The following is a 19,639-nucleotide window of genomic DNA, read 5'->3' as shown; positions in this document are numbered from 1 at the left end:
ACGAGGATCCTGAGGCGCTGCCTCCTTTGAGGTTGGAGCCATTTCTTCTTTAACATCACAAATCGACAACTGAAGGATAGTGTTAGGTAGCTGGAAAGTTTGTTCCGTCCTGAGATTATTTGAATTTGTTTGGCTGACGTTGGAAGCGAAACGCACATTTTAATAAGTCGGACCAAGTACATTGCAGCTGGGCCCATTTACCCACAGGTTCATTGAAATGAACAGGTGTGCACAAATGGTCAAAAATTCACCATTTCTCACCTGTCCGAATATTCACAGCTGCAACATGGACAGTGACCGTCGTGAATTCCTGCAATAGGCACACCAAGGGTAGTGCACAAGAGAAATGACACACATTGTCATAAACGACCTGCCCAGGGTTGCTGAACCCCAGAAATATATATCTCCAAATTAGGGGCTTATTGCCCGTACATCCGGACTTGGAACTCAAGCCAGATACAGCAGGGTCAAATTTCCTGGGGAACTGCCTACGAGTGCAAGCGGCCTACTAGCAAACCAAAAATCTAAGCAATTCCTGCATCCACATTGCACCTGGGCCCATTTTCCCACAGGTTCAATGAAATGAACAGGTGTGCACAAATGGTCAAAAATTCACCATTTCTCACCTGTCCGACTATTAACAGCTCCAACATGGACAGTGACCAGCGTGAATTCCTGCAATAGGCACACCAAGGGTAGTGCACAACAGAAATGACACACATTGTCATAAACGACCTGCCCCGGGCTGTTGAACTCCGGAAAAGACATATCTCCAAGTTAAGGTCCTTTTGCCCGTACATCCGGACTTGGAACTCAAGCCAGATACAGCAGGGTCAAATTTCCTGGGGCACTGCCTACGAGTGCAAGCGGCCTACTAGCAAACCAAAAATCTAAGCAATTCCTGCATCCACATTGCAGCTGGGCCCATTTTCCCACAGGTTCAATGAAATGAACAGGTGTGCACAAATGGTCAAAATTCACCATTTCTCACCTGTCCGACTATTCACAGCTCCAACATGGACAGTGACCAGCGTGAATTCCTGCAATAGGCACACCAAGGGTAGTGCACAACAGAAATGACACACATTGTCATAAACGACCTGCCCCGGGCTGTTGAACTCCGGAAAAGACATATCTCAAAGTAAGGGTCTTTTTGCCCATACATCCAAACTTGGAACTCAAGCCAGATACAGCAGAGTCAAATTGCCTGGGGCACTGCCGACGACGGCAAGCAGCCTACTAGCAAACAAAAATCTAAGCAATTCCTGCATCCACATTGCAGCTGGGCCCATTTACCCACAGGTTCATTGAAATGAACAGGTGTGCACAAATGGTCAAAAATTCACCAATTCTCACCTGTCCGGCTATTCACAGCTCCAACATGGACAGTGACCAGCGTGCATTCCTGCAATAGTCCTTATGCACATTGTACAGATGTACGAAGTTCTGTACTATGGCCGTAGGTGTGTACATACCCGGTTGGGTGTTCATTGTGTGCTATACATGCACGTTTGACCCATTTAGCCTCACAATTCATGGCAAACGATCACTTTTCAAGCCTTCTTCACTTTGGGATTGAACTAACGACTAGCTAGATATCTGCCGGAAAAAGATTTCGTATGAAATGCCTTCATGGCCCATTTCATAGTGGAAATAGCAGTAAACACAATAGGGTCCTGCACATTCAACACCCAACCGGGTCTACGGGATTCTACAAGATTATACGGGATTTCGTGCATCTGTACAATGTGCATAAGGCCTATAGGCACACCAAGGGTAGTGCACAACAGAAATGACACACATTGTCATAAATGACCTGCCCAGGGCTGCTGAACCCTGAAAAGACATATCTGCAAGTTAGGGGGTTTTTGCCCGCACATCCGGACTTGGAACTCAAGCCAGCATGGCCAGCAATCGAGGACATCTGAGAGTTGTAATTTTTGTACTCCTCCAGTGTGTGATTTTTGGCGTGCTGGGCCAAGCACAAGGAAGCCATCTGCAAAAAACTGCAGAAAATGGTTGTTGTTTGATCCTTTGGTGTAATCTTTGTTTCTAGTCGAAGCTAGTTGCTGTTTGGAGCAGAAACGCTGAAATTGACTATTTTCTGCATGTACTCATACATGTACTCATGTACTCAGGCATGCAGTCTCACTCGTATTTTAGCTCTTTTTCTGAAATGGATGCTGCTCTGCGCCCCTTGGTGAACATTTCCTGCGCTCGTGGAGCAGCTGAAAAGGACCACTGGTATGTCTGGTTCCTGGTTTGAAAGTGGAGTCGACTTTTGTGCCTTGAAAAAGGAGTAGAGAGCTATAAAGGTACGTCTGTGGCTTATTTTTGAGTGCTCCTCGTACATTTTTGATCGTGACAGAAATTCTCAGACCAAAGTCAGACCAAAGTCAGCGTGATGATGGCCGTACAGTTTCTTGTGGATTTTTTAGTTGTTTCATCTCGTATCTATGTCAGTATCGTGATGGTGAAGTGGAGAGGGTGATTTTCTTCCTCTAGGCTTCGTTCGGCCGACTTTTCTTTGTCCTCGTTGAAAAGTGATCCTGAAAAAAAGGTCGATTCGCAAAATTATGTTGATTTTCAATGTACGTGATGACATGCGATTGCTGGCTATGAGATACAGCAGCGTCAAGTTTCCTGGGGCACTGCCTACGAAGGCAAGCGGTCTACTAGCAAACCAAAAATCTAAGCAATTCCTGCATTCACATTGCAGCTGGGCCCATTTACCCACAGGTTCATTGAAATGAACAGGTTGGCACAAATGGTCAAAAATTCACCATTTCTCACCTGTCCGACTATAAACAGCTCCAACATGGACAGTGACCACCGTGAATTCTTGCAATAGGCACACCAAGGGTAGTGCCCAACAGAAATGACACACATTGTCATACACGACCTGCCCAGGGCTGCTGAACCCTGAAAAGACATATCTCCAAGTTTGGGGCTTTTCATTCGGACTTGGAACTCAAGCCAGATACAGCAGGGGCAAATTTCCTGGGGCACTGCCTACGAGTGCAAGCGGCCTACTAGCAAACCAAAAATCTAAGCAATTCCTGCGTCCACATTGCAGCTGGGCCCATTTACCCACAAATTCATTGAAATGAACAGGTGTGCACAAATGGTCAAAAAATCACCAATTCTCACCTGTCCGGCTATTCACAGCTTAAACATGGACAGTGACCACCGTGAAATCCTGCAATAGGCACACCAAGGGTAGTGCACAAGAGAAATGACACACATTGTCATAAACGACCTGCCCAGGGCTGCTCTACCCTGAAAAGACAAATCTCCGAGTTAGGGTCTTTTTGTCCGTACATCCGGACTTGGAACTCAAGCCAGATACAGCAGGGTCAAATTTCCTGGGGCACTGCCTACGATTGCAAGCGGCCTACTAGCAAACCAAAAATCCAAGCAATTCCTGCATCCACATTGCAGCTGGGCCCTTTTACCCAGTTTCATTGGAATGAACAGGTGTGCACAAATGGTCAAAAATTCACCAATTCTCACCTGTCCAGCTATTTACAGCTCCAACATGGACAGTGACCACCTTGAATTCCTGCAATAGGCACACCAAGGGTAGTGCCCAACAGAAATGACACACATTGTCATAAACGACCTGACCAGGGTTGCTGAACCCCGGAAATATATATCTCTAAATTAGGGGCTTAGGCCCGTACATCCGGACTTGGAACTCAAGCCAGATACAGCAGGGTCAAATTTCCTCGGGCACTGCCTACGAGTGCAAGCGGTCTACTAGCAAACCAAAAATCTAAGCAATTCCTGCATCCACATTTCAGTTGGGCCCATTTACCCACAGGTTCAATGAAATGAACAGGTGTGCACAAATGGTCAAAAATTCACCATTTCTCACCTGTCCGACTATAAACAGCTCCAACATGGACAGTGACCAGCGTGAATTCCTGCAATAGGCACACCAAGGGTAGTGCACAACCGAAATGACACACATTGTCATAAACGACCTGCCCCGGGCTGTTGAACTCCGGAAAAGACATATCTCCAAGTTAGGGTCTTTTTGCCCATACATCCAAACTTGGAACTCAAGCCAGATGCAGCAGAGTCAAATTTCCTGGGGCACTGCCGACGACGGTAAGCAGCCTACTAGCAAACCAAAAATCTAAGCAATTCCTGGATCTACTTGGTCCGACTTATTAAAATGTGCGCTTCGCTTCAAAACTCAAGCCCATGTCCAAAGGAGCACCTGTACTGAAAAATCGACCAAGAGACGATAGATAGATAACTACTCTGTCGTTTATTGGCCTGACCTTCTAGTTTTCATCTCTGCTGGTGTCTCAGGGCGCTTCTTCAAGTGCGTCAACCTGCAAAACGTCGACATTCTTTTTCATCTCCTCCAAGCTACACTGCGCTTCCTTGATTTTTTCACTCCATAGGCACGATTTAGACGATCGACTTCGCCTCCTCCTCGTGCAGTACGACTGCCAGAATGGTGGCTGCAGGTGTTTTCGCCTGACGCTCCCACGACACTTTCCAATGAGGCGAACAAGTAAACCACCACGCATAAAAAAATCACTTCTCATCACCGTGTGCCGCACGCGTAGAACTACAGAGTCTGATCTGTGTCGACATGACTGTCACACAGTCAGCTGCATCAGACCATGTGTGCTCTTTCCTGCCCGTTTCACGAATCCACTGGCCCCGGAGACTGGCGATCTTGTGACGCATCGCGACCGCGGCTCCGAGGAGTCGGCGAGGACTCCGCACCATTCACCATGTTCACGCACCGTATTCACCCTTTCTGCGCTTCAGATTTCCAGCCAGGTTGTCGCCTGAAAGTCGACCTCAAGGGCGGTTGTTTATATCGATCAACTGCTCGACAATCTCTTCTGTGATCTTGATTCGTCGGCCGCCACATCGTGAATGAATGCGAGAGAGATCAGCACAAACTGGACGGAGCGATGCAGGTGCTTTCTGCACGAGTTTCTGGATGACGCGTTTGCTGAACTTGATTCTTCCAAGAAAACAGCGACTGCAGCGATTTCAATCCGCCAGGAAGCACTCCAGAACGATCGCCCAGGAGTTTCTGGTACTCCGTGACAATTCCCCATCGCAGTGGGGTGTTGATTTCAGCACCAGGCCTTCTCTGTGTTTCGCGAGAAGCAACAGGAGTCCTCTGACGACAAAATTTTCACCCAAAATGCTCGAGTCGACTAGGATCCTGAGGCGCTGCCTCCTTTGAGGTTGGAGCCATTTCTTCTTCAACATCACAAATCGACAACTGAAGGATAGTGTTAGGTAGCTGGAAAGTTTGTTCCGTCCTGAGATTATTTGAATTTGTTTGGCTGACGTTGGAAGCGAAACGCACATTTTAATAAGTCGGACCAAGTACATTGCAGCTGGGCCCATTTACCCACAGGTTCATTGAAATGAACAGGTGTGCACAAATGGTCAAAAATTCACCAATTCTCACCTGTCCGAATATTCACAGCTGCAACATGGACAGTGACCGTCGTGAATTCCTGCAATAGGCACACCAAGGGTAGTGCACAAGAGAAATGACACACATTGTCATAAACGACCTGCCCAGGGTTGCTGAACCCCAGAAATATATATCTCCAAATTAGGGGCTTATTGCCCGTACATCCGGACTTGGAACTCAAGCCAGATACAGCAGGGTCAAATTTCCTGGGGGACTGCCTACGAGTGCAAGCGGCCTACTAGCAAACCAAAAATCTAAGCAATTCCTGCATCCACATTGCAGCTGCGCCCATTTTCCCACAGGTTCAATGAAATGAACAGATGTGCACAAATGGTCAAAAATTCACCATTTCTCACCTGTCCGACTATTGACAGGTCCAACATGGACAGTGACCAGCGTGAATTCATGCAATAGGCACACCAAGGGTAGTGCACAACAGAAATGACACACATTGTCATTAACGATCTGCCCAGGGCTGCGAAACCCTGTAAAGACATAGCTCCAAGTTTGGGGCTTTTTGCCCGTACATCCGGACTTGGAACTGAAGCCAGATACTGCAGCAGGGTCAAATTTCCTAGGGCACTGCCTACGAGTGCAAGCGGCCTACTAGCAAACCAAAAATCTAAGCAATTCCTGCACCCACATTGCAGCTGGGCACATTTACCCACAGGTTCATTGAAATGAACAGGTGTGCACAACTAGTCAAAAATTCACCAATTCTCACCTGTCCGGCCGTTCACAGCTCCGACATGGACAGTGACCATCGTGAATTCCTGCAATAGGCACACCAAGGGTAGTGCACAACAGAAATGACACACATTGTCATACACGACCAGCCCAGGGCTGCTGAACCCTGAAAAGACATATCTCCAAGTTTGGGGCATTTCATTCGGACTTGGAACTCAAGCCAGATACAGCAGGGTCAAATTTCATGGGGTACTGCCGACGAGGGCAAGCGGCCTACTAGCAAACCAAAAATCTAAGCAATTCCTGCATCCACATTGCAGCTGGGCCCATTTACCGACAGGTTCAATGAAATGAACAGGTGTGTGCAAATGGTCAAAAATTCACCAATTCTCACCTGTCCGGCTATTCACAGCTCCAACATGGACAGTGACCAGCGTGAATTCCTGCAATAGGCACACCAAGGGTAGTGCACGACAGAAATGATACACATTGTCATAAAGGACCTGCCCAGGGCTGTTGAACCCCTGAAAAGACATATTGTTGTAGTACGTTATTTTGTGTACGTCGTGTGTACGTCATGTTGGTGCATGCGCATGTTGCTGTGGTATGAAAAGCTGTCTTCGTCTTGAGTTCATGATGTCTTCGTCTTGAGTTCGTCATGTCTAGTTGTGTTTCTTCGTCGTGTCAATAAACAGTCTTCTCAATGTAGTTATCGTCGTCCCTTTGTATAAGTGTGGAGATGGCACGGGACTGGGAGCAGGAAGAGAAAGCGAGTTACAACATTGGTGGCAGCGGTAATGGAAATTTGTAAATCTCAACTTCTGGATTCGTCCTGCGTGGCCTTCGCTCCCAGTTTCCGATGTCATCTCCAGTCGTCCTATCGTCACAGTTTTGTCCGTCTTGAAGAAGTTCGTCCGTCGTCCTCGTCCTTCATCATTCGTCTCTCCCGTCTCTTGTCAGTCGTCGTCACTGGTGGTCCCGGACACGACGTAAAACTGTGCCCAGAAGAAAAGCAAAAAAAAAAGAAGAAGAAGAAGGACGGATGGTCCCGGACACGACGTAAAACTGTGCCCAGAAGAAAACCTGAAAAAGAAAAGAAAAAAGAAGGATGGATGGAAGGTGAAGAGAAGAAGAAGAGGCTGCAGAAGTGAGGATGTCGACGCTGAGCAGCGCTCCTGGAGATGGTGGACGACATGGCAGACGGCGTGAGGAGTTTCGTTGGTGAGAGGGTACGTGTGTTGTTGTGAACGTGAGGAGTATGCGAGTTTTGTATTTTCTGTTCTCCCAACATTTTGTTCTTTATTATTTGCTCTCCTCGAGGGTAAAGAGGCGCCCGCACAGCGCGTGTGTTCTGTTTGTTTTTTGATTTGCTCTTCTATGAGGATAACTAGAGGCCCCACAGAGCCAGTGGATTCTGTTCTTTTTGTTATTCTTATGATTTGTGCTCTCACATTTTTGGAATTTTTGCGTGATCGTGAGGTGGTGTGTTGAGTGAAGCATAAGTTAGAGTTTTGAGGTTATCAGTTCCCACACATGTGACAGCGATCGTGGCTGGTGTTCTGGGTGGGCGGACAGAGTTTTTAATAATCTGCAGTGCAGGCAGAGGTGTTTTATTTATGGGTGTGACTGGTGTGGTATGATTGAGTGATTTGTGTGATCTTTTCCTCTTTTTACTCTGTTTTATTATTAGAATCGAGGACGATTCTACTCTTGGGAGGGAGTTATGTTGTAGTACGTTATTTTGTGTACGTCGTGTGTACGTCATGTTGGTGCATGCGCATGTTGCTGTGGTATGAAAAGCTGTCTTCGTCTTGAGTTCATGATGTCTTCGTCTTGAGTTCGTCATGTCTAGTTGTGTTTCTTCGTCGTGTCAATAAACAGTCTTCTCAATGTAGTTATCGTCGTCCCTTTGTATAAGTGTGGAGATGGCACGGGACTGGGAGCAGGAAGAGAAAGCGAGTTACAACAATATCTCCAAGTTAGGGTCTTTTTGCCCGTACATCCGGACTTGGAACTCAAGCCAGATACAGCAGGTTCAAAATTCCTGGGGCGCTGCCTACGAGTGCAAGCGGCCAAAAAATTCACCATTTCTCACCTGTCCGACTATTCACAGCTGCAACATGGACAGTGACCGTCGTGAATTCCTGCAATAGGCACACCAAGGGTAGTGCACAAGAGAAATGATACACATTGTCATAATCGACCTGTCCAGGGCTGCTGAACCCTGAAAATATATATATATCTCCAAGTTAGGGGCTTTTTGCCCATACATCCGGACTTGGAACTCAAGCCAGATACAGCAGGGTCAAATTTCCTGGGTCACTGCCTACGAGGGCATGCGGCCTACTAGCAAACCAAAAATCTAAACAATTTCTGCATCCATTTTGCAGCTCGGCCCATTTACCCACAGGTTCATTGAAACGTCAGGCGAAATAGCACGTCATAGTACATTCGAGATCAGCGGGAAGAAGATGACGACGTCCACTAATTTAGTATCTGTGCACACGAATCTGCTGTGTGTGTTACTCTGTGTGTCAGCTATGGCATCATCGCCTGTGGTTTCATGCCTAGCATGTACCTCTGAACCATCCTGCAAAGTTTGAATGACGTAGGTTGAGCGATCGCTCCGCGAAACATACTTTTTGAAATTTTCTTCATAGTATATCTTCCACCATTGAAATTTCGAATTTCTTCGAATTTTTTGCTGAGAGGGGTGGCTTCCAACCTCGATATGGCTTGTTCCAGGCATGCTTTGGAGCCATCGCCTGTTGAAGTAGTGGCGGGGATCTGCCCTGCAACTGCTTCAACAAAAAATGATTCGATCTGAGAAATGGTGAGACCGCGAATTTCGGTTGAATATTGAGTATTTCAAGCCTTTTTCACGACGAAGAAGGAGTTCTTTTTGGCGATGGACGTCGCGGCAAAGGACATGGTGTCCGACTTCTGGCGTCTGGTGAAGCCAGGGATCATTCAGTGTCCAGTCAGGTCGGCAGCCTAACCGTCGGTAAGCTTGTGTTTGGATCCCGTTCTGCTCGATGTGGTAGATCACAAACAATTTGATATCGCACAAATAATTGATCTCAGTATCGTGCGTACGGTATTTTATATTCAGAAAATCCCAAAGTGTCTATGTGTGGCCGTCCTATGCCACGAGAAACTCCAATCAGGCTCCTATGTCCTCTGCCTTCATGATTGAATGTCCACTTCGTTTGAACAACAAACACAACAATCGAGGACGGCTTTGCAATGAAAAATACAGCTATACTGGAGCTGAAAAAAGAAGAAAAAAAATGCTCAGGATGAGACTCGAGTACACGCATACTCTCCCGGCAGGTGAAACGCAATTTTTTGTGAAAAATGCGTGTCGCCGACTGACCAGTAATTTCGCCTGACGTGAACAGGTGTGAACAAATGGTCAAAAATTCACTATTTCTCACCTGTCCGACTATTAACAGCTCCAACATGGACAGTGACCAGCGTGAATTCCTGCAATAGGCACACCATGGGTAGTGCACAACAGAAATGATACACATTGTCATAAACGACCTGCCCAGGGCTACTGAACTCTGAAAATATAATAATAAATTATATCTCCAAGTTAGGGGCATTTTGCCCGTACATCTGGACTTGGAACTCAAGCCATATACAGCAGGGGCAAATTTCCTGGGGCACTGCCTACGAGGGCAAGCGGGCTACTAGCAAACCAAAAATCTAAGCAATTCCTGCATTAACATTGCAGCTGGGCCCATTTACCCATAATTTCATGGAAATGAACAGGTGTGCACAAATGGTCAAAAATTCACCAATTCTCACCTGTCCGGCTATTCACAGCTCCAACATGGACAGTGACCGTCGTGAATTCCTACAATAGGCACACCGAGGGTAGTGCACAACAGAAATGACACACATTGTCATAAACGACCTGCCCAGGGCTGCTGAACCCTGAAAAGACATAGCTGCAAGTTAGGGGCTTTTGCCCGTACATCTGGACTTGGAACTCAAGCCAGATATAGCAGGGTCATATTTTCTGGGGCGCTCCCTACGATTGCAAGCGGCCTACTAGCAAACGAAAAATCTAAACAATTCCTCCATCCACATTGCAGCTGGGCCCATTTACCGACAGGTTCAATGAAATGAACAGGTGTGCACAAATGGTCAAAAATTCACCAATTCTCACCTTACCGGCTATTCACGGCTCCAACATGGACAGTGACCATCGTGAATTCCTGCAATAGGCACACCAAGGGTAGTGCACAACAGAAATGATACACATTTTTTATAAACGACCTGCCCAGGGCTGCCATACCCCCGAAAAGACATATCTGCTAGTTAGGGGCTTTTTGCCAGTACATCCGGACTTGGAACTCAAGCCAGATACAGCAGGCTCAAAATTCCTGGGGCACTGGCTACGATTGCAAGCGGGCTACTAGCAAACCAAAAATCTAAGCAATTCCTGCATCCACATTGCAGCTGGGCCCATTTACCCATAATTTCATTGAAATGAACAGGTGTGCACAAATGGTCAAAAATTCACCATTTCTCACCTGTACGACAATTCGGAGCTGCAACATTGACAGTGCCTGTCGTGAATTCTTGCAATAGGCACACCAATGGTAGTGCACAACAGAAATGACACACATTGTCATAAACGACCTGCCCAGGGCTGCGGAACCCTGAAAAGACATAGCTCCAAGTTAGGGGCTTTTTTCCCGTACATCCGGATTTGGAACTCAAGCCAGATACAGCAGGGTCAAATTTCCTAGGGCACTGCCTATGAGTGCAAGCAGCCTACTAGCAAACCAAAAATCTAAGCAATTCCTGCATCCACATTGCAGCTGAGCCCATTTACCCACAGGTTCAATGAAATGAACAGGTGTGCACAAATAGTCAAAAATTCACCATTTCTCACCTGTCCGACTATTCACAGCTGCAACATGGACAGTGACCAGCGTGAATTCCTGCAATAGGCACACCAAGGGTAGTGCACAACAGAAATGACACACACTGTCATAAACGACCTGCCCAGGGCTGCTGAACCCCGGGAAGTAACATATCTCCAAGTTAGGGGCTTTTTGCCCGTACAACCGGACTTGGAACTCAAACCACATACAGCAGGGCCAAATTTCCTAGGGCACTGTTGACGAGGGCAAGCAGCCTACTAGCAAACCAAAAATATAAGAAATTCCTGCATCCACATTGCAGCTGGGCCCATTTACCCACCGGTTCATTGAAATGAACAGGTGTGCAAGCGGCCTACTAGCAAACCAAAAATGTAACCAATTCCTGCATCCGCATTGTAGCTAGGCCCATTTACCCACAGGTTCATTGAAATGAACAGGTGTGCACAAATGGTCAAAAATTCACCAATTCTCACCTGTCCGGCCATTCACAGCTCCAACAACGACAGTGACAACCGCAAAATCCTGCAATAGGCACACCAAGGGTAGTGCACAAAAGAATTGACACACATTGTCATAAACGACCTGCCCTGGGCTGCTGAACCTGAAAAGACATATCTCCAAATTAGGATTTTTTTATCCGTACATCCGGACTTGGAACTCAAGCCACATACAGCAGGGGCAAATTTCCAGGGGCACTGCCTACGAGGGCAACCGGGCTACTAGCAAACCAAAAATGAAAGCAATGCCTGCGTCCACATTCCAGCTGGACCCATTTACCCACAGGTTCATTGAAATGAACAGGCGTGCACAAATGGTCAAAAATTCACCAATTCTCACCTCTCCCGCTATTCACAGCTCCAATATGGACAGTGACCACCGTGAATTCTTGCAATAGGCACACCGAGGGTAGTGCACAACAGAAATGACACACATTGTCATAAACGACCTGCCCAGGGCTGCTGAACTCTGAAAAGATATATCTCCAAGTTAGGGGCTTTTTGCCAGTACATCCGGACTTGGAACTCAAGCCAGATACAGCAGGGTCAAATTTCCTGGGGCACTGTTTATGAGGACAAGCGGGCTACTAGCAAACAGAAAATCTAAGCAATTCCTGTATCCACATTGCAGCTGGGCCCATTTACCCACAGGTTCAATGAAATGAACAGGTGTGCACAAATAGTCAAAAATGCACCATTTCTCACCTGTACGACAATTCACAGCTGCAACATGGACAGTGCCCGTCGTGAATTCCTGCAATAGGCACACCAATGGTAGTGCACAACAGTAATGACACACATTGTCATAAACGATCTGCCCAGGGCTGCGAAACCCTGAAAAGACATAGCTCCAAGTTTGGGGCTTTTTGCCCGTAAATCCGGACTTGGAACTGAAACCAGATACAGCAGGGTCAAATTTCCTAGGGCACTGCCTACGAGTGAAAGCCGCCTACAAGCAAACCAAAATTCTAAGCAATTCCTGCATCCACATTGCAGCTGGGCTCATTTACCCACAGGTTCAATGAAATGAACAGGTGTGCACAAATGGTCAACAATTCACCTTTTCTCACCTGTCCAGCTATTCACAGCTCCAACATGGACAGTGACCAGGGTGAATTCCTGCAATGGGCACACCAAGGGTAGTGCACAACAGAAATGACACACATTGTCATAAACGACCTGCCCAGGGCTGCTGAACCCCGAAAAGACATATCTCCAAGTTAGGGGCTTTTTGCCCGTACATCCGGACTTGGAACTCCAGCCAGATACAGCAGGGTCAAATTTCCTGGGGCACTGCCTACGAGGGCAAGCGGGCTACTAGCAAACCAAAAATCTAAGCAATTCCTGCATCCACATTGCAGCTGGGCCCATTTACCCACAGGTTCAATGAAATGAACAGGTGTGCACAAATAGTCAAAAATTCACCATTTCTCACCTGTCCGACTTTTCCCAGCTGCAACATGGACAGTGACCGTTGTGAATTCCTGCAATAGGCAAACCAAGTGTAGTGCACAACAGAAATGACACACATTGTCATAAACGACCTGCCCAGGGCTGCTGAACCCCGGGAAGTAACATATCTCCAAGGTAGGGTCTTTTTGCCCGTACATTCGGACTTGGAACTCAAGCCACATACAGCAGGGCCAAATTTCCTAGGGCATTGTTTACAAGGGCAAGCAGCCTACTAGTAAACCCAAAATATAAGAAATTCCTGCATCCACATTGCAATTTACCCACCGGTTCATTGAAATGAACAGGTGTGCACAAATGGTCAAAAATTCACCAATTCTCACCTGTCCGGCTAATCACAGCTCCAACATGGACAGTGAGCACCCTGAATTTTTCCAATAGTCACACAAAGGGTAGTGCACAACAGAAATGACACACATTGTCATAAACGACCTGCCCAGGGCTGCTGAACCCCGGAAAAGACATATCTCCAAATTAGGGGCTTTGTGCTCGCACATCCGGACTTGGTTCTCAAGCCAGATACAGCAGGTTCAAATTTCCTGGGGCACTGCCTACGAGGGCAAGCGGCCTACTAGCAAACCAAAAATCTAAGCAATTCCTGCATCCACATTGCAGCTGGGCCCATTTACCCACAGGTTCATTGAAATGAACAGGTGTGCACAAATGGTCAAAAATTCACCAATTCTCACCTGTCCGGCCGTTCACAGCTCCGACATGGACAGTGACCACCGTGAATTCCTGCATTAGGCACACAAAGGGTAGTGCACAACAGAAATGACACACATTGTCATACACAACCAGCCCAGGGCTGCTGAACCCTGAAAAGACATCTCGCAGTTAGAGGCTTTTTGCCCGTACATCCGGACTTGCAACTCAAGCCAGATATAGAAGGGTCAAATTTTCTGTGGCGCTGCCTACGAGTGCAAGCGGCCTACTAGCAAACCAAAAATCGAAGCAATTCCTGCATCCACATTGCAGCTGGGCCCATTTACCCACAGGTTTAATGAAATGAACAGGTGTGCACAAATGGTCAAAAATTCACCATTTCTCACCTGTCCGGCTATTCACAGCTCCAACATGGACAGTGACCAGCGTGAATTCCTGCATTAGGCACAGCAAGGGTAGTGCACAACAGAAATGACACACATTGTTATAAACGACCTGCCCAGGGCTGCTGAACTCTGAAAAGACAGATCTCCAAGTTAGGGGCTTTTTGCCCGTACATCCGGACTTGGAACTCAAGCCAGATACAGCAGGGTCAAATTTCCTGGGCCACTTCCTACGAGGGCAAGCGGGCTACTAGGAAACCAAAAATCTAAGCAATTCCTGCATCCCCATTGCAGCTGGACCCATTTACCCACAGGTTCATTGAAATGAACAGGCGTGCACAAATCGTCAAAAATTCACCATTTCTCACCTGTCCGACTATTAACAGTTCCAACATGGACAGTGACCAGCGTGATTTCCTGCAATAGGCACACCATGGGTAGTGCACAACAGAAATGACACACATTGTCATAAACGACCTGCCCAGGGTTGCTGAAGCCCGGAATTATATATCTCCAAATTAGGGGCTTATTGCCCGTACATCCGGACTTGGAACTCAAGCCAGATACAGCAGGGTCAAATTTCCTGGGGCACTGCCTACGAATGCAAGCAGCCTACTAGCAAACCAAAAATCCAAGCCATTCCTGCAACCACATTGCAGCTGGGCCCATTTACCCACAGGTTCATTGAAATATCCAGGTGTGCACAAATGGTCAAAAATTCACCAATTCTCACCTGTCCGGCTATTCACAGCTCCAACATGGACAGTGACCACCATGAAAACCTGCAATAGGCACACCAAGGGTAGTGCACAACAGAAATGACACACATTGTCAAAAAGGACCTGCCCAGGGCTGCTGAACCCTGAAAAGACATATCTCCAAGTTTGGGGCTTTTTGCCCGTACATCCGGACTTGGAACTCAAGCCACATACAGCAGGGTCAAATTTCCTGGGGCACTGCCGGCGAGGGCAAGCGGCCTACTAGCAAACCAAAAATCTAAGCAATTCCTGCATCCACATTGCAGCTGGGCCCATTTACCCACAGTTTCAATGAAATGAACAGGTGTGCACAAATCGTCAAAAATTCACCATTTCTCACCTGTCCGACTATTAACAGTTCCAACATGGACAGTGACCAGCGTGATTTCCTGCAATAGGCACACCATGGGTAGTGCACAACAGAAATGACACACATTGTCATAAACGACCTGCCCAGGGCTACTGAACTCTGAAAATACAATAATAAATTATATCTCCAAGTTAGGGGCTTTTTGCCCGTAAATCCGGACTTGGAACTCAAGCCAGATACAGCAGGGTCAAATTTCCTGGGGCACTGCCTACGAGGGCAAGCGGGCTACTAGCAAACCAAAAATCTAAGCAATTCCTGCATCCACATTGCAGCTGGGCCCATTTGCCCATAATTTCATTGAAATGAACAGGTGCGCACAAATGGTCAAAAATTCACCATTTCTCACCTGTACGACAATTCGAAGCTGCAACATCGACAGTGCCCGTCGTGAATTCCTGCAATAGGCACACCAATGGTAGTGCACAACAGAAATGACACACATTGTCATAAACGACCTGCCCAGGGCTGCGGAACCCTGAAAAGACATAGCTCCAAGATAGGGGCTTTTTGCCCGTACATCCGGATTTGGAACTCAAGCCAGATACAGCAGAGTCAAATTTCCTAGGGCACTGCATACGAGTGCAAGCAGCCTACTAGCAAACCAAAAATCTAAACAATTCCTGCATCCACATAGCAGCTGAGCCCATTTACCCACAGGTTCAATGAAATGAACAGGTGTGCAGAAATAGTCAAAAATTCACCATTTCTCTCCTGTCCGACTATTCACAGCTGCAACATGGACAGTGACCGTCGTGAATTCCTGCAATAGGCACACCAAGGGTAGTGCACTACAGAAATGACACACATTGTCATAAACGACCTGCCCAGGGCTGCTGAACCTCGGGAAGTAACATATCTCCAAGTTAGGGGCTTTTTGCCCGTACTTCCGGACTTGGAACTCAAGCCACATACAGCAGGGCCAAATTTCCTAGGGCACTGTTGACGAGGGCAAGCAGCCTACTAGCAAACCAAAAATTTAAGAAATTCCTGCATCCACATTGAAGCTGGGCCCATTTACCCACCGGTTCATTGGAATGAACAGGTGTGCACAAATGGTCAAAAACTCACCAATTCTCACCTGTCCGGCTAATCACAGCTCCAACATGGACAGTGAGCACCCTGAATTTTTCCAATAGTCACACCAAGGGTAGTGCACAACAGAAATGACACACATTATCATACACGACCTGCCCAGGCCTGCTGGACCCCGGAAAAGACATATCTCCAAGTTCCGGGCTTTTTGCCCGTACATCCGGACTTGGAACTCAAGCCAGATACAGCAGAGTGAAATTTCCTGGGGCACTGCCTACGAGTGCAAGCGGCCTACTAGCAAACCAAAAATGTAACCAATTCCTGAATCCGCATTGCAGCTAGGCCCATTTACCCACAGGTTCATTGAAATGAACAGGTGTGCACAAATGGTCAAAAATTCACCTATTCTCACCTGTCCGGCCATTCACAGCTCCAACAACGACAGTGACCACCGCAAAATCCTGCAATAGGCACACCCAGGGTAGTGCACAAAAGAATTGACACACATTGTCATAAACGACCTGCCCTGGGCTGCTGAACCTGAAAAGACATATCTCCAAGTTAGTTGCTTTTTGCCCGTACATCCGGACTTGGAACTCAAGCCACATACAGCAGGGGCAAATTGCCAGGGGCACTGCCTACGAGGGCAAGCGGTCTACTAGCAAACCAAAAATGAAAGCAATGCCTGCGTCCACATTCCAGCTGGACCCATTTACCCACAGGTTCATTGAAATGACCAGGCGTGCACAAATGGTCAAAAATTCACCAATTCTCACCTCTCTGGCTATTCACAGCTCCAATATGGACAGTGACCACCGTGAATTCTTGCAAGGCCAAAACAAATAATGACCTTGTTTCCGGTCGCCCGACCGGGCCACTTTTTCCCAAATTCTGAAACTTTTTTTTGGTCCCAAATGTATACAAACGGTGGCAATGCCACGTGTGCAAGTGCACTCAACGAGTCATAACTCAGTCAAATCTCAACCGAATTCCACAATCGAAACACCTACAAGGTAGCAGAGATTCTCAGCTGTCGGCTCGAAAACCTCCGGGGTCGATACGAGCTAGAATAACGGAGCTGGAAAGACTCGAACTGTTTGCTTGATTTCTCAGTATGTACGAAAACAGGAATACACCACGTGCTGTACAAGAACAGTGAGTCAGTCAACTTTGACATTGATCCTTGCCATGATATATGTACAATTTACATGTGTAGGTGATCTTGACCATCAATACCACAAGTTGGCACAACGATTGAGGAACCAAAAAAAGTATCCAAAAAAAGTTTCATTCCGGCCGACCGAGTCTCCTTTTTGAGGGGTTGCCGACCGGAAACAAGCCTATTTTTTGTTTTGGCCCAATAGGCACACCGAGGGTAGTGCACAACGGACCTGCCCAGGGCTGCTGAACCCTGAAAATATTTATCTCCAAGTTAGGGGCTTTTTGCCCGTACATCGGGACTTGGAACTCAAGCCAGGTACAGCAGGATCAAATTTTCTGGGGCACTGCCTACGAGTGCAAGCGGCCTACTAGCAAACCAAAAAATCTAAGCGAATTTTGCATCCACATTGCAGCTGGGTCCATTTACCCACAGGTTCATTGAAATGAATGGGTGCGCACAAATGGTCAAAAATTCACCATTTCTCACTTTTCCGGCTATTCACAGCTCCAATGACCACCGTGAAATCCTGCAATAGGCACACCAAGGGTAGTGAACAACAGAAATGACACACATTGTCATATTTTTTTCTATTTCCATCAGAAGGTACGAGGAGAACTCAAAAATGAGCTACAGACGTACCTTTGTCGCTCTCTATTCCTATTCCGAGGCACCAAAGTCATCTGTCCACTTTCAAACTGGGAACAAGACATACTAGTGATCCTTTTCAGCTGCTCCACGAGCGCATGTAATGTTCACCAAGGATCCGCAGAGCAGCATCCATTCCGGCCAAACAGCTAAAATACAAGTAAACCAGCTTGCCTGAGTACATGATTTCATCTGTAGTAGCTGTCCCTCGGAGACAATTACACGCACACAAAAAAAGAACTCACTCCCGTGGTTTTTACGAATAATCGTAAGGACAGAATATTAGTTGCACACTCGGCAAGCAAAGATGAGAAGTGAAAGAGCACAAGAAAAGAACAATGCAAGAAAAACGAAACACACGGCCAGTGGCAGCCATGTTTTCGGTTAGTAACCAATGCGCACTCTACAATAACCGGTTACCGACAATATTGAGAACATTCTGGAATATTAGGATAAGCGGCCAATCACAGTTCGTCAAAGAGAGTCACATAGGTAAAGTGGAGAAATACGGGTTTTAGCTATACACAACTCATGAGTGACTCACGGAAAGATACAAAAACATGCAAGGAGAGAAAAATGTAACTACTGTCAATCCTGGGTTTGAACCTAGGAATCAGTGTAGGAATCAGTGTAGGAATCAGTGTAGGAATCAGTGTAGGAATCAGTGTAGGAATCAGTGTAGGAATCAGTGTAGGAATCAGTGTAGGAATCAGTGTAGGAATCAGTGCCCGTTCTATCAAATAATGCAACAACTCCTACACATCAGCATAGTCAAGCAGTAAAAAGTCAATTTCAGTGTTTCTGCTCCAAACAGGAACTAACTTTGACTAGCTACGAAGTGTACATCAAAGGATCAAACAAACTTTTTCTTCAGTATTGGGCTGCACGGCGGCGGGCGAAGCCGGCGAAGCCCGCCGCCGTGCAGCAGGACTTTTGCCAGCACCCTCGTGACGTTGTAGATATGTGGCTTGATTATTGTAGTTGACGTTGATTTAGTGACTTTGGCAAGTTTGAGTCGTGTTAAGAAGTCGGCTAGGATTCAGTACTAGGCAGTAGTGGAACGTGAGTGGTAGTCTTTGCCGGTTTCTGAGGGTATCCTGGATTTGGTGTGCAGCGCTGTGGAAATGGCTTGCTGTGAAGGTCCCAGCACTGGATGTTGTATCAAAGGTACGACCTCGTAGCACGTGCTAAACCTAAAAGAATTCCAAATTTGACTTGGGTCTGTGGGAGTCTGTGAGAGAACGCCCACTCGTTCCGTTGTGACAGATTTCAGGGCCACGTTGAGGGGCCTTACCCCACCACCCATGGCTGCTTCTGGACTTGTTTTAGGTTTGGGTCCCGCACACGGACAGAATGGGCACGAAAATGTGAAAAAATTGTAAATGCATTTGTTTGGCTCCTGGGTGGCTCGCGCACCGTGGCACTATGCCGGAAATTTGAGTTTTTCCGGCCTGGAAAGCCTGTCAGTGAGGCGCAAGAACTTGTAAATCATGTCCCGAGGGCCAGCATAGTGGCAGGAGTGTGTGGTCAAAATTTCACTCAAATCCATTGAGAAACACCAAAGTTACGGTCAATTGAATGCCATATGAAATTTATGGGTAGGCTGC

The sequence above is a fragment of the Sycon ciliatum genome, chromosome 7 (assembly GCF_964019385.1).
Source record: "Sycon ciliatum chromosome 7, ocSycCili1.1, whole genome shotgun sequence".
Lineage (NCBI taxonomy): Eukaryota > Metazoa > Porifera > Calcarea > Leucosolenida > Sycettidae > Sycon > Sycon ciliatum.
This window is presented reverse-complemented; position numbering follows the sequence as displayed.